Source organism: Miniopterus schreibersii (assembly GCF_964146895.1).
Source record: "Miniopterus schreibersii genome assembly, chromosome: 1".
Taxonomy (NCBI): Eukaryota; Metazoa; Chordata; class Mammalia; order Chiroptera; family Miniopteridae; genus Miniopterus; species Miniopterus schreibersii.
The window spans coordinates 4,497,704-4,513,277 of NC_138101.1; positions in this window are offsets into that span (position 1 = coordinate 4,497,704).

Here is a 15,574-nt window from a genome sequence, read left to right on the forward strand (position 1 = left end):
TGTTTCAGCTCCAGGTCCGGGAAAGCTGGGTAGACCACTGCCAACGCCCATCGCAGAAATAATTTCGAACACCTTGAATACGGTGATTTTTGAAAAGGGTTTGACACATAGCAACAATTTAATAAATCGTGGCATTATTTATTGATTGTGTACACAGTACAGGCTCCGTTATTGAGGAGCCCGCAGCCTTTGGGGAAAGTCACTGAACACAGAAAGACGACAGACACAACCAGAGGGACATGCCAGACGCACAGGAAGCGCACATAGGAAGGGCTCGGTCTTTCCGCACAGGTGGGAGACAGACAAGGGAACATCTCCCAGGGGTGGCACCATCCGAGCTGGTCTACAAAAAATCAATAAGCGCTCAGAGACGGAGGCTCGGCCGTTGCAGACGGAAGGGAGGGTCGGTCTGCTCAAAGCTCAGAGGCCTGAAAGAACCTGGTGCTTTCGGGAGCTGCACCCACGCAGGATCTGTGGAGGGAGGCGGAATGGGAAATAACGCCAAGCATGAGCTCCCCCTCCTCCCTCCCTCCCTCCTCCCCCCTACCTCTCAAAGTCCCTGTGACTCTAAGGCTCCCACTGGCTTTTTCTATTGGCTGCAGCTGTAGCCGGCCAGGCTTCATCTCTCCTGTGCCCAGCCCATGCTCACAGCCTGGCCACTGACCCGGGAGCTCCCCCGGAGCCAGCGCCACCTTCTTGGACATCTTTGACATTGGGGACCTTTGAGTTTCTGTCCTCTGTGCATGAGATTGTTTTCATACAAATGCGGAAGCAGGAAGGTGGGAGCGGGGACAAATACTGTCTGCCTCGGGGGACCCTGCCCGATGCGCCACCCTGCCCACCGAGTGGCCTAACGGCGGGACCCTCCTCTGCTCCCTGCAGCCCGGCTCCCTGGCAGGTCCCAGGCTCGTGCGCTCACTCTTGGCGCCTTCTTCTGAACGCCTCAGAATGCACCCTGCCACCCACTTGGTCGATTTCTATTCAAGTTGCTGTTGAAAATTTTCTTTTTTATTAAAAAAATTGTCAACATAGCAAGCATACAAAATATATGTAATATAGCATATAATAAATGATGAACAATTTAAGTATGTATATAATAAATAGGAACAAGTTAAAAAAACCCAAAATGAACTTCTGTATAACCATATGCAAGTTAAGGTGGAGCATTAGAAGTCGCAGGGTGTGAGCACTTGAGGGTGTGGTCACCAGTGACGTTTGAACAGTGCGCTCGTGGTCCCAGCCAGTGTGGGATGCGGAACAATGGAACAGACGTATAATGTTTGGAAAGGAAGAAACAAAATTCTTATTAACAGATAATATGATTCTCCATGGAGAAAACCATAAAAAACAAAAGATGAGTTACTAGAGTTAAAAAGAGAGTTAGCAAGCTTTCTGAACCCAAGAATCAACATGCCCAAATAAGTTGAATTCCATAAACAGTTTGAAGATGTCATTTAAAAACCTTAAATTTATAACAGTCAAACACACATATACACACACACACAAGTAACAATATAAAACACCCAGGAAAAAGTCTAGTAAACTTTAGGCAAGCCCATTATGGTGAAAATTACAAGTCTTTTGAAAGATATTAAAGGCCTAAGGGAATAGATAGAGATTCAGTACAGGGATGGGTAAAAGTAGGTTTACAGTTGTGAGTACATGAAACAGAGTTTAATCATGTATTCTTATTTATTAAGCATTGTATTATTTTCCATACGAACAACTATAAACCTACCTTTGCACATCCCTGTGTTATAAAGATGTCAAACATCTCCCCGGATCAAGTTATTGCTGTAATGCAACTCCACTGAAAATGCCAATAGGGTCTTTCATAGAACTTGACAAGCTAAAACCTAAAATATAATTGGAAGTGCTAAGGTCAGTAACAGGAAGAAGAGGAAATATGGGTTGCGTGGCCTTTCCTTTGCAGATGTCATGGATTAGTGCAAAGTCAGAGTCATTAGGGAAGGGTGGCATCAGACACAGGCAAGTGGACAATGGTTAGAACGAAGCGCCCGCTGAGGGCCGGGGCAGACGCGGACCCTGATCTAAGGCAAAGCTGGGGCTGCGGATCAGCGGGGAAGAACGGACTCTCCAAAAAATGGTGCCAGGACTCTGGGTTATCAATAGCAGGGGAAAGAGATTAAACCCTTCAGCCACCCTATTCACAAGCATCAATCCAGGTGGATTAGACTTCTGTAAAAAAGGCTCGACCATAAAACTTTTAGGAAACATCATAGGAACGAATCTTTAAGATCCCAGGGCAGGGAAGGACTTCCTAAGACAGAGAACGTGCGAACATAAAGGCAGTGACTCTCGTGACTGACAGCCTAGGGCTTTGCCACGGGGGGCTGCGTGGGCTCCACAGTCCCCAGGCCAGCCCGAGGCCCCGGGGGACAGGCTGGGGAAGAGGGCCTCTGGGAGCCACACCAACTGTATTTGGTGCATGATGCTGTGAAAGCCATTAAGTCTGTGTTATAAAGCAATTAACCAACACTTACAAATGATTAAACAGAGGAGTAGGTTGAGAGTGTGCACAGAGTGGAGGTGGAGGAGGGCATGGGGGGATACATGGTGATGGAAGAATAAATTATAAAAGAGTGTCTTTTGGATATGCAGGCTTAAGAAGAGCATGAGATCCCTTTTGAGTCTACAGATATTTATAGAAGTTTAATTAATAACCCAGAAGACTAGTTAAAATTAGATTGTAGCCACAGTTCTGACCTCTACGAGCTTGGTGCACGAGCACTGACCCACCGAGCAGATCCGTCCAACTGCCAATTACTTCATCGAATTGACCTTCTTTGCATATTTACGTTCTGGACCCAGCACCGCCAGATGTGTCTGTCTTTGCTCGTATTATATAGTACATTTTCTGTTAATTTTAATTTTGAAAAATTTCTTTTACAGACAATAACAGACATATACAAATAGAAAAGATTTTAAAGGTAAGGATACATTTTGCAGCAATTCCTATGTAATAAATTCTAGAAATTGCAATACTGTCTGGTTCTATTGGGGTTGGTTCTAACAGCCTCCAAACACCTCTGCAGTCGGAAAGTTTCCGCCGATATGACTTCACCTGACAATGTATCATAAACTTCAGGCTCTTTGGTGAAGACTTTCAAAGACTCTCCCCTGCGAAGACCAGGGAACTGGCTGAGTGACAGAAGACGCCGAGACCATTTCACCCACTGCTTCAGGTGGGGTGTCGGGCCTGGGGGAAAGGAGGGCGCACTCAGACCTTGCTCCCGGCATTTCCTCGGGTAATGTAAGACCTGCGCCTTTTGTCATTTCTCCAGGGCTCTTCTTTGAGATCTCACCCCTCTTTCTGTATAAATGTCCGTCATTCGTGGTTATTTTCTACTGTGATTAGCTTCATCTAAGACTTCACGCTGTGAAGAGCAGAAAAGACAACTCAGAAGTCTCCTTGGGCCGTTATGGCTATTTCAAACCTACTGCTTACATACGGGAATGTGTATTAGACCCCAGGTAGTTCAGGTACACACCGCATCAGGCAAAAATTAGAAAACATTTAGAACTTATTCTCTAAACAATTGCATGCAGTTGTGTGTGTATGTTTGGAGATCTACTGTGCAAATGGGAGTTTTCCATATTAACTTCCAATTTTAAATTTATTAAAGGAGAGCTGCCCCGACTGGTCTGGCTCAGTTGGTTAAGCATTGTCCTATGCGCCAAAAAGTTGACGGTTCGATTCCAGGTCGGGGCACAAGCCCCGATTTCAGGCTCCGTCCCCAGGAGGGGGCGTGCAGGAGGCAGCCCATTGGTCTCTCACATTCATGTTTCTCTCTCTCTCTCCCTCTCCCTTCCTCTCTCTCTCAAATCAATAAAAACATATTTAAAAAATAAAGGAGAGCTAACAAAAATATCCTGCTATTCAACTCACATTTACATTATTGAAAACCAGCAGGAAACACAGCAATTGTTTAGAACTTAGAGCCACAAGAGATTTGAAAAGAAGGAGTATTTTATCACTAACTTTGCAGAGTTGCTGGCGTTTGGTGGTCCATGTGGACTTTCAGCGATTTTGTTAACAATTCTCTGTATACAATACATCGCTTTATTTCTTGCCCCTGGATGGACCATCCGACTGCCCACCCTGGGTTCACCAGCTACATAACATGAAACAAAATAACCTTACGATATATAGATATCCACATAGCGAATTTTTAGCTATTCACTTAACGGGCGTTCACGAATCTTCCAGTTAAAGTCCTGTTTGGAATTCTTCACCTGTAGCGAGGTTGAAAGCGGGTGTCAACTTTGCCACCTTAACACTTCACAAGGAGAAGTCTAAAGTCGTGCGTGACATGAAGAACCGTTTTAACTCAGACATAAAAGGAATATAAAGGGTATGAAAACAAGAATAAAGTGGGCTTCATTGTTTTGTTTAGTGGTTGTTGCTGCAGTCTCAGGAGAAGGCTTTCATGTCCTCAGCACAGCCCTGGTCCCCGGGTCCCCGCTGCTCCCCGCTGGGGACACTGGCTCCGTGCTCTCCCGCCCCTCAGGCTTCTCACTTCCACCGATGCTTCTGACCTCTGCAAATTCCCTGCTTTCTTGCCAACCGAGACTGATTAAAACTGTTTTCACACTGTTTTCTGCCTAGTTTCGCTCTTAAGCTGTTGTCATTTGAAGAGTCACTCGGTATCTGAGGAGCCAGCCCTCCGGACACCGACGGGTTCTGAGGACTTTTTCTCCCGTTTCCTCCACATGACGCCCTGCTGCCCCCACGGGGTCTTGTCGCCGTGATTTCTGCACAGCTCTCGCACTCCCCCGTGTTTAACTGGCCTTATAATGTCATCTCTTCCTCAGCGCCCTGTCGGCTTCCCCGAGCCCCTCCGCACCGTCCTGTGATGTCACCCAAGCTTCGCCCAGGCTCTGCAGCGGCCCCTCCTCTTCTCCTACGCCACTCTCCTTCCTCCTTCCTTCCTTCCTTCCTTCCTTCCTTCCTTCCTTCCTTCCTTCCTTCCTTCCTTCCTTCCTTCCTTCCTTCCTTCCTTCCTTCCTTCCTTCCTTCCTTCCTCCCTCCCTCCCTCCCTCCCTCCCCCCTCCCTTCCTCCCCCCTCCCTTCCTCCCCCCTCCCTTCCTTCCTCCCTTCCTTCCTTCCTCCCTCCCTCCCCCCCCCCCTTCCTTTTTTGGAATCACGTCCCAAAGAAACCACATGGACCAGCCTCCTGCCTCAGGCTCTGCTTTCAGAGGAAGCCAACAGGGACATGGATGGACCATCACGGCAGCCTTCCCGCCTCTCTCTCTACTGTGATTTTTAGTTTCAGATCCTACTGCTAACTCCCTCATTCCCACCAAGTTTTTCAAATTAAATTTCTGAGAGAGAATCTTACTGTCCCTGATTCTTTTTTCTAGACCAGACTCTTCATTCAATCCCTGGAAGCCTACGGACGGGCCGTTTCGGGGTTCGGCCGCGTGGATTGGCCACGTAGGGGCTGCCCTCGGCAGACTCTTGGTAGAGCAAAGACTTTAGAGGGTGGCAGACACTCCGAAAATGTAGCATGAATGGAATCTGTTCAACCTTATTGCACAGAAGGGACTATTGTTCCCACTATCAGATAAAAACAAACGAAACGAAACAAAAACCAAGAGCCGAGGCTCCGAGAGGCTCGGCGGCCGGCTCAGCGCTCCCCACGCGCCATGGCGAGGCCTGCGCTCCCCGACGCTCTACGCCCGGAGCTGCTTCCACTTCGCCACGATGCCTCTGCAGCGCAGTCAGGAGGCCGAGCGTTAGATGTGGGACCAACACGCCCCTCGCGTTTCACTGGAATATGTGAAACAGTAAGTTATCTCCTGCAGTGAGCTCACGCCTGCCCTTGGCCTTTCTCATTTTCAGGGCATATCCACCAGAGAAGAGCCAAAAGGCATCACAGAAAGGCTGGGGCTAAACGGTGGGGCGGGGAATGGTTTGAATTAAGGTAAAAAACTCACAGGTAATTGGTGGCATCTCTGGGATGATAACAAGAGACATTATAGTTGGAGGAGACTGTGGACCCCGCGCCTCTCGCTCGGAGGGCATCTCCCCACATCAGCATGAAAGCTTGTAAGCAAAACCCTGCCTGTGAGCTTCCCCGTTGACCAAATATCTATTTTGCGATGTGAAAAAGGAGCTCCAAAAATATACTCTGTACCCAGCAGGGCAGTTATTGCTTCAAGAGAAAGGGAATGTGCTGCCTGAATGTAAGAGAGGACCCCAGGGGGGGAGATGGAACTCAGATCCCTCTGGAGTCAGGATCGGGGGACATCACGGAGACTCAGTTCCTCCAGCCCTCAGCTCTGCCTCTGGCTCGTTAGATGGCAGCGTCTGCCAGACGGAAGCAGCGGTCCAGACCCGACCCATCTCGGCTTTCCCGTCCTCAGGGTGAGATCAAAAGTGTGTTTCCTGGGGGCCCCAGCACAAATCTCAGTGAGTGCTCTTGACTCTGATGGGACGACTTGGCTGTCCCTGAACCAATCACTGTGACTAAAATATTGCCTGATTGGCTGGGCCCGATTCCCTGGCTTGGTACAGCATTAACTTTACCTAAAATGCTCCAGTGGAGAGTGGCAGGGCTCGGGACCCCTACCACAATCCAGGTCCTCTTGTCTCAAGAAGAGAGAGTGAGCTCTGGGTAACCTGAGTACACGCGCACACACACTCACACTCACACACAATACACACAGACACAAACACAATCACACACATACACATACACACACATACGTACACAATACACATACACAGATACACACACACACAGCCAGCATCCCTATACGCCCTACATTACCCCAGAGAGGAAGCCATGGTCCCAGCGATCTGGATGCAGACATGTTCTGAAGCCCCTTGGACTCAGGCAGCCTAGACAGTGAAGATAATTAAAGGGCTGTCAGGGCCCTCACCTGGGATACTAAAAGCGCATGGTTCAGCCGGAGGGGGTGACCCCAGGCTGCTCTCAGCCCCCGCAACCTCCGCTCACTCGCCAGCCCAGCCCTGCGCCGTCTCTGGGGAGCACCCCTCAGCCTCCAACGAGGTCCTTTCCTTTCCTTCACTGCGATGCCAAGAGCTTCTGACCGAGCAGCCTCAGTGGAGCTGGCTGCCCAGTTGCGGGGCGGGTTTGGGAGTCTCTTCGCCCCGAGAGACACCGCGTTCTGGGGGTCAGGCCACACTCGGTGTCGGCAGAGGACACCGGCTGCTCAGGCGCTCACGGGCCTGGGTTTTCAGCAGCCAGGCTGGGGTGGGGGCCTCCTCGGGGCGCTGAGCTAAGAGCTGTGGCAGCTTGCTTGGAAGACAACAAAGGAAAATGTCATTAATTAATGACGCCCTCTTTCCACCAGCCGAAGTGTGGCATTTGGAGGAGGACAGACGGGAATTTAATTTTTATCTCAGTCGCCACCTAGGTGACCTTGGAAAAGTTACTTAACTTTTCTAAGCCTCCGTCTTATTTTCATCTATAAAACAGGAGTCACTGCACTTTCCTAATCCTGAAAACTAGATCAATAGAGTATGGAGGACACATGGTCTATAGTATTTAGTGTTTATTTATTTATTTTTAATATACTTTTATTGATTTCGGAGAAAGGAAGGAAAAGGGAGAGAGAGATAGAAACATCCATGATGAGAGTCATTGATCAGCTGCCTACTGCATGCCCCCTAATGGGAATTGAGCCCAAAACCCAGGCATGTGCCCCGAACAGGAATCAAACCAGTGACCTCTTGGTTCATGGGTCGATGCTCAACCATGGAGCCACACCAGCTGGCTATGGTATTTAATATTTAGAATAGAGTATCTAAAGGAGCCTGGCACACAGGACCCCTGCCTCCACGCAGCCTCGCTCATGATACTGAGTTATTTGACTTAGTTGGCCAGCACATCATCTGTGCTGGGGTCATAGACTCTGGGTAACCCAATATTTTCAATATTCCATCACTTTCCGAATCAAAACTTCACTGCCGCATCAATAGTTCTCAAGGTGACCATGTTGTTTACATGGGGGACTCCTTGAGCTTGGCAAGATCCCCAACCCAGTATGAGCCCTAATTTCAAGCAGATTATTTCCAGGAAGTTCTCAGCAAATGGGTGACCCCACACAGCAGTCTAAGTTCTAGAATTTTCCACTTGATGATGATACTTCTTGACTTTCAATCCTCAACATTAGTGTTCACTCTTCCCATAATATCCCCCAGACTCCTTAACGTGGTTTATGAAGCCCTCCCCACTCTCAGGCCTGGGCCTATGTATACCCATCCCCTCGGCCTGGAGGAGTCTCTGCAGCTGCTCAGCCTGACTCCCATCCTTCAGGCCACCGTGACCTGCCATGTGACCACCTTGCCGAGTCTTCACCACCCCACAGTAGGTCCTGGGCCCCGTGTTCTTGTTCTACTCTCCACTCATCTCACTTTATATTACTTTTAGGTCTTAAATACCAAACTGTACAGTTACTTTTGTGTGACTTTGGGATTGAAAGAAGATAATCTAAATTTATATGGAGAGCTGTGCTAGGCACGATGTAAGAGGTGAGAGAGAGGGTGGCAGACAAAGGAAGACTGTGAGTGAGGCCGATCCGCCCAGGTGGTAAGAACAGGCCTGTACGTTTCCCTGCCAGGCGCCTGGAGTCCCCACGGTCCCAGATCCATGCTCCAGCTGCTGTGTCGGGGGGCCCAGAGCAGCTCTTGGTGAAGCCTGTGAGATTCCATGTTTTTCTCGAACTTGCATCCATCTCTAAGCCATCCAACCCTTTCTTTCCTCAACTTGCTTGAGTGAGTCTGTTCCTTGCCACCGAGAGAGCCACTAAAACACACATCAAAACCACAACCCAGCCCCATGTAAACCAGCCCCAGGCTCAGTCAGAGATCCTGACCAGTGGTCTGTCGCTGGGGAGCATGGTAGGAACATTACAAACGCAGACTCCAGAACTAGACACCCAGATATAATTCCCAGCTCCCCCATATACTTGCTGTGAGAACTTGGCAAATTACTTACCCTCCCCGGACCTCAGTTTGCTAATCTCTAAAATGGAAGTAATAACACCTACCTTATTGCATTATTGTGAAAACTTAGTTAACACACCATTGCTCAGAACAGTAACCAGCACAGCTCGGTGTAAACGAGTTTTATCATTTGACTTAAATGCAGCCTTGGCACGCCTCTTGCTGCCCATGTGTTTAGGCACAGGCACAATGGGCCCAACACAGCCAGGTAGGGAGAGTCACCATGCGGTTGCGGGGCACGCACCCCCAGGGCGGCGTGTCACGGGACCCTGCAGCGGCAGAGGCTGCCTTGCAGGAGTGACCAGCATTAATTCCTGCCACATACCCCAAATTGAGCACACTGAGGTTTTGTTCCAAATCCTTACTGGAACAAGGGGCTATGATTTTTATTCTAATTTTCATCAGCGTCTCCGTGGATAGGAGGAGAACTTGAAGATGGGTGGGCCGGTCCTGAACGTTGGTGTTCTTCCAAGATTTAATGCCTTGCATACAATCCAGGAACCAGGGGAGGAGTAGCAGCCCCACCTTAGCCGGGGACCAGTTTGATCCGCCCGTAGCAGGGACTGTCGTTCCTTCCAGGTCCTTGAGGCTTCTTAGCCCATGAACTAGGACCCGTGAAGCTGGATGCACTCACCCTCCGCTTCAGGACATCGTGCTCATTTATGCCCAACTGGGAGCTGGAACATAGTAGAGGCAGTGCCAAGGGTCTGCTCAATAGGAACTGAGGCAGGGCACTGGTGGAGCTGGCACCTCTAGCAAGTCGGAACTGGCTGGCATTGATCCCCATGTCCAGGGACAGCATCCTATTAAGCTACTAGAATTTTCTAGTCTTTGTCTATATCCTGAACTGCCCCGTAAGTTCTATAAGGACAGAAACCATGTCCCTAGGGCTGGAACTCTGCCTGGTCCCTTGGTCTCCTCTACTAGACTGTGATGCTCCTCGGAGCTGAGACAGGCCCTGGCCCACTTGTGTGGCCAATTGGTTTATGACTCCTGAAGGCTGGGACAGAACTGAGTTGCCTAAGTATTTGGTGCTCAAAAAATATACATTTGGTGCATGTGTACGCAGGTGAAAGAACATGATAAAACTCCTTCTTACCCGGGGGCATTCACGTATGCCAGCCCGCACCCAACCTGGATCACTCTCTCAATACTTTGTTGCGTATTAAAATCAACAACCCTTTAGATCCCAGCAAGCATAGAGGAGTGGGCCCAGGCTGGCCGATTAGCCAGGCTCCCTCTGTTATATACTTTGATGATGACCTCCGTAGCACATCATGATGATTATCAATCAGTCAATTATTCGATTCTGTTTTATTTCACCATCCCTCCCCCCGAAGACTTCATTATGGCCAGAAGCACGTTATTTTCACTCAATATAGCATCTTAAGTGTCCAGCAGAGCGGCTGCAAACAGAAGAGCTCAGAAATATTTATCAAATGAATAAATAAGCAAATAAAAAGACCGTGCACGACAGATACGTTTACTGCAGCCCTGTGTCATAAAGAAAGATTGAAAAGCCAAGAGTTGGCTTTTGTAGATCCCAAGGTTGGCGAAAAAAAAGAGCTGAAAGAGAAATGGTTTAGCAAATGAATGAGAGTTCTCCAATTACCCTTGTTAAGGGCATCCATTTGTCAGACAATTATGTTCCCTTGTTTTCCCTTCCAGTAAACAGGTTTCAGAAGGGAGGTGATTTGCAAAGATGTTTGCCTATTTTATAGTTGGATTTTTTTCTAGAGTTGATGAATGAATGCTTACGCTTTAAAAAAGTAATTCCAATGGAGGGAGTGTTATTCCACTGAAGCACTTGTTTACTGCGGGATTTTTTCTTAATTGCTTTGAGAAAAATAGAGGTCTTTATGTACTAATCGGAGTCCCATGGATGCTGATTTGTATAAACGTACCAGCGGCTTTTAGAGGTGCCCATCGTTTCCTTTACTGTTCTTTTCTCTGTGTGGCGTGAGCCGCGCCACCCGAGTCCCACATGCGCGCTGCTTGGGAGCATTGTCAGAGCCGAGCACTGATCCCAGGTACTGAGAGCAGGGCTCGTTCGACACGCCGACCGATGGTCACGGATTTACCTGCCAACAGAAGTTCCAGCACCAGAAAGATCTTTAGGGGCTGGAAAGGGCACTTTCATGCACATGGTTTGCATTTCATAGGAACTACCAAACCCAAGTGTGTATATTTTCCTTTTTGGTCTGTTTGTGTCACTCATGGAATTTCCTTTCACTGCCCTATCCAGTGTTTTCCACCTGGTGCCTTATCTAAAGTATCGTCCTACCTCCTCTTTTGAAAGGCTCAATGGTCAAGCTGGAAATTCAGAGAAAACCATTAATTCATAGCTTTGTTCATCTGTTCATTTATTCGTCCGTTTGTTCAAATATTTTTTCATTTAGTCAGAAAGACTTTATTTAAAATCTGCAGCCCCTCAGGAATGGTGTCGGGCCGTGTGGCACCGTGGCTCGAGGTGGCATTCCCTGCACTTGCTGACCCTGCCGGATCCCTTCCTCACACCGTCCGCAGACACCGCGCACCCTGCGGGGCCCGCTGCTGCCCCGGTGCTTCTCTCTGCCTCCCGCCAAATCCTTGCAACAGGGATGCAGAGACAAACAAACTAGGAAGCCTGATGCCAGGTGGAAAGGACAGACAGGCGGCCATCACAGCTCAGTGTGGCGTGGCGCGTGTGCGCTTGTGCAGGTGAAGGAAGTCCCCTGAGCTGACCACTGATGGACAGTAGAGTGAGCGTGACCAAGGGGGGAGGAAGGGAATTCAAGAGAGGGGACCAGCTAATCCGGATTTCTGTGAGGTCTTCGACAGAGCATTTTAGGAGCACACTAATGCTGATAAAACGATGAGAATGTTTCCAGGATTGCACTAGGCGTCCCTTTGCACCAGGCCTCCCTTTGCACTAGGCGTCCCTTTGCACCAGGCGTCCCTTTGCACCAGGCGTCCCTTTGCACCAGGCCTCCCTTTGCACCAGGCGTCCCTTTGCACTAGGCGTCCCTTTGCACTAGGCGTCCCTTTGCACTAGTGCAGCCAGGCACTCCTCCCCTCCTGTCTACTCTTTTCCCCACGTTTTTCTCTCCTCTCCCACGTGACCTCCACTGGGCCTCCCTCACCGAGGGGCCCGGAGCACACTGTCCTCTGCTTTGTCTTTGCAGCCGGTGTCGTCCATCTGCGAGCCTGGCCAGCTGTGCAGACTCAGCGCCTCTGGCCGAGGGTGATGCGAGCCTTCTGCAAACAGAGGCGGCGGCGGCTCTGCTGAGGCTGCAAGATGGGGAGGAGCGATAGGCAGCCTCCGTGTTTCAAACTGACAGCGGGGAGGAAAAGGCGAGGAGGCCAAATGTTCACTGGGACAGAGCATCCTGGCCGAGGAGTTGAAACTGAATCAATTTAATGAGGAGAGGAGGTGGCTTTCAGCGTATTGTGTATTTGAACTCCATGCATAGGCAGATAAAACCTCAAAAGGTGGACTTAAAAGATATTAAGGAAGGAAATAAGGCCTCCAGGAAGCCTCCTGTGCTTACTATCTACACACAACATCACTTTATCAGCACCAACCGACTCGTAAGCCACAATCGGAAATTAGGAGCAGAAACTGCTTTTTCAGACAGTTTAAGACCACAGGACCCAATTAACTGGGGACAGATAGAAAGAAGGAGATAAAAGAGTATAAAATGAGATCCTCAAGGGTATGCAAATGCAATCCCACTGTCTTGTAATATTGAGATAGAAAAGGTATCTGTACAAATCATTATATTTATACGTGGAGCAGCAAAGAGCTGCCCAGTCCAGTGCCCTGGTGAGGTCACCCTCGGGGTCACAGAGAATTCCGGGTGTGGTTAGATCCTGGCTCAGAGCTGTGTGATTGAGGAAGCCCTGGGGTGAATGCATCATATTTTATGAGCCTGAAGCTGCACCCAGCTCCTGGGAAACTGGAGACCAGCATTCCCAGCAATGTATTCCCTATTGCCCGAAACGTTCATTTAGAATGATGTTGCAGAAAGAGGTAACAAAGGGAAAGAGAAAACCAGTAATTTTTATGAACCAAGAACTTACTGGGTCATGCTTTTCACATGCCTTTTTAAATTGTCTTCATAGTTTTGCAAGAAAGAAAACATTGTCCTTATTTAAAAAAAAAAATTGAACTCAAGGCAAGAGTCTCTGCTGAGTCCCTGGTTCCTTGATCCCTGGTTCCTTTTCTTCCCTTGCTCAGTTCTCTCTAGGGCTTACACGGTGGCTGTCTCTTTCTAGACACCTGCTCTCAGGTGCATTTAAGATGAGGGGAGCCATGCAGGTGTCCCGTGTCTTCTAAAGGGAGTCAAGTACATTTCCACATTTCCCCATGGCATCACACCATCCAGCCTGTGTGCTAACCCAAGCTTCGATTCATTCTCTGTACTTTTAATATCATTCATTTAAAAAAAATGGTTTATAGTTCCAAATGTTTTTTTTTTTTAATTAGATGTTTTTGGTCATTTGTTCTAAGAACTGAGGCTAAGCTTTTATAGCCTCTAGTTTTGGTTAAGTCCATCTTGGTGTCCCAGCCCAGGCTGGCTCCTCATCTCTACCTGCCTCGTTACCTGACTGTGTACCTGGGTGCACTGTGTTTTCAAGATCAATGTCCTACTAAATCCTAGACCTCTCACCTTTAGGATCCCACCCTTCCCAGCAAGCAAAAAGAAGTTTCCAGTTCAAAGTGCTTACCTCTCCCATCGCCCATCTTTGAGATATGTGCTTTGAAGAACTTTCTCTCACTACCGAGGTCCTGGGACAGGAGGAAGAGTGGTAGGCCGTGTGCACCCCTTTTCTCTGTGGCTCCTCTTTGGTGGGGTTAGTAACCACATTATATCAGAAGTAAGTGACCAAGGAATAGCCAAGGTCACAATTCTCTAACTTTGTTTAATCACTGATGGTCTGTGGTATGTTGGTCACTGGCTTGGGATTTTACATCTTTCTTCTGTACTGAGAAAGCTCCTGTGTGTGACCCCCATTACACAAATGCAATCCTGAGCTCTTGTTACAAACCCGCCAAAACCCAACACAAATGCTGCTTTCCATTCAGTTCCCATTTTGTATGTACCCGGCTCCAAATCTTTAGCTTAGCACAATTTATTCCCCGCTCACTGTTCTTTGGCCATCAGGACAACGATTAGGCCCCCTGGTTTGTAGCTCTTTTCTTTGTGTGACCATATTTATGGCTTGTTTATTTCATTTACCCATAATGTCTAAAAATGGTTTCCCTATTTTTACTTTAGCTGAGGCTCAAGGAGTAGGTTTGGACTTACATTACCTCCTGCCCCACCAGAGCCTTCCTGGGCAGTGGGGTGTGTCTATCATCCTTGTGATGTTTCTGTAATCCTTTGTTCACATGTCTATCTCCTGCTCTAGGCTGGAGACCCTACCCCAGCTGGGGATGGGACCTCATTTATCTTCATTCTTAAATTTTTGTTCTTCCATCTGTGCACTTCACACCCAGTTCCCAGGCACTCAGTAAATGTTTATCATATAAATGAACAAATGCATGAATGATGAATGAATAGATTCACGTTTCCAGTCATGACAGCCAGGAAGGCCACAGAATAGTCTCCATCTCAGCAGGTCCAGTACATGCAAATCTACGGATCCATGATGAAGAGGGTGGAGAACAAGGGTTTTCACCTCCAGTTACCACAGTGCACACAGTGCATGTGGCAGGAAATCCTTCATGGATCTTGAATAGCCTCAATGTTGGAAAAGACCCAAAGAGAAAACAGCTCTTGCACCGACTCATGATTGCAAGAATCCTGACATGTAATATTTCTGCAAACATTTTCCATCTACAATGAAAGATGCATCTCTTGAAAACCAAGTCCCCAAAGGTGTTCATGGGCCAGAAATAGAACCAGCAGATGTTTAAATGACTGATGAGGTCAGTGTTTCATTGGAGAGATACCTGGAGTCATCAGTTTTCCACATGCTTCTCTATATAATGTTTCACCTTAATCTCATAATAATCTCAAGATGTAAGTGGAGTAGGGGGTGATATTTCCATTTTAAAAATGAAGAAATAGGCTCAAATGGGCAAAATGAGTGGCTTATCCAACAACCTAGTGTTAGTGAGTAGCTCAGCCAGAACGCAAACTCAGATTTTCTTTCTACTCTCCAGTGTCATTACTAAATTTAAAACAGTAGAAGAAAAATATCTATTTACTTCTTTCCTTTGATGTACATGAATTGAGCTAAGCTTCTTTGTCAGATGCCAAAAGCTATAAATGGTGTGTTACAATGGAAAGAACAAGCACATGGAAGTCAAAACAGGCCCAGGTTTTACTTCCAGACACATCCATAGAGTGTAGCCTTAGGGAAACTGGCTCACCTCTCAAGGTCAGTTTCTCAACATAGACTTAAAAAAACCGCACCTACGACACACAGTCCTGAAGGTTAATAAAGATATTGCTTGCACAGTCCTTGGCACACAGTAGGTCTGCCAATCACATGCTGATTTTTATTACCCTAATTCCCCCAGGTAAACCAGGCTCTAGATACAATAAGTGCTTATTTTATTGGTTTTCAGTTTATTGACTTTTTGGA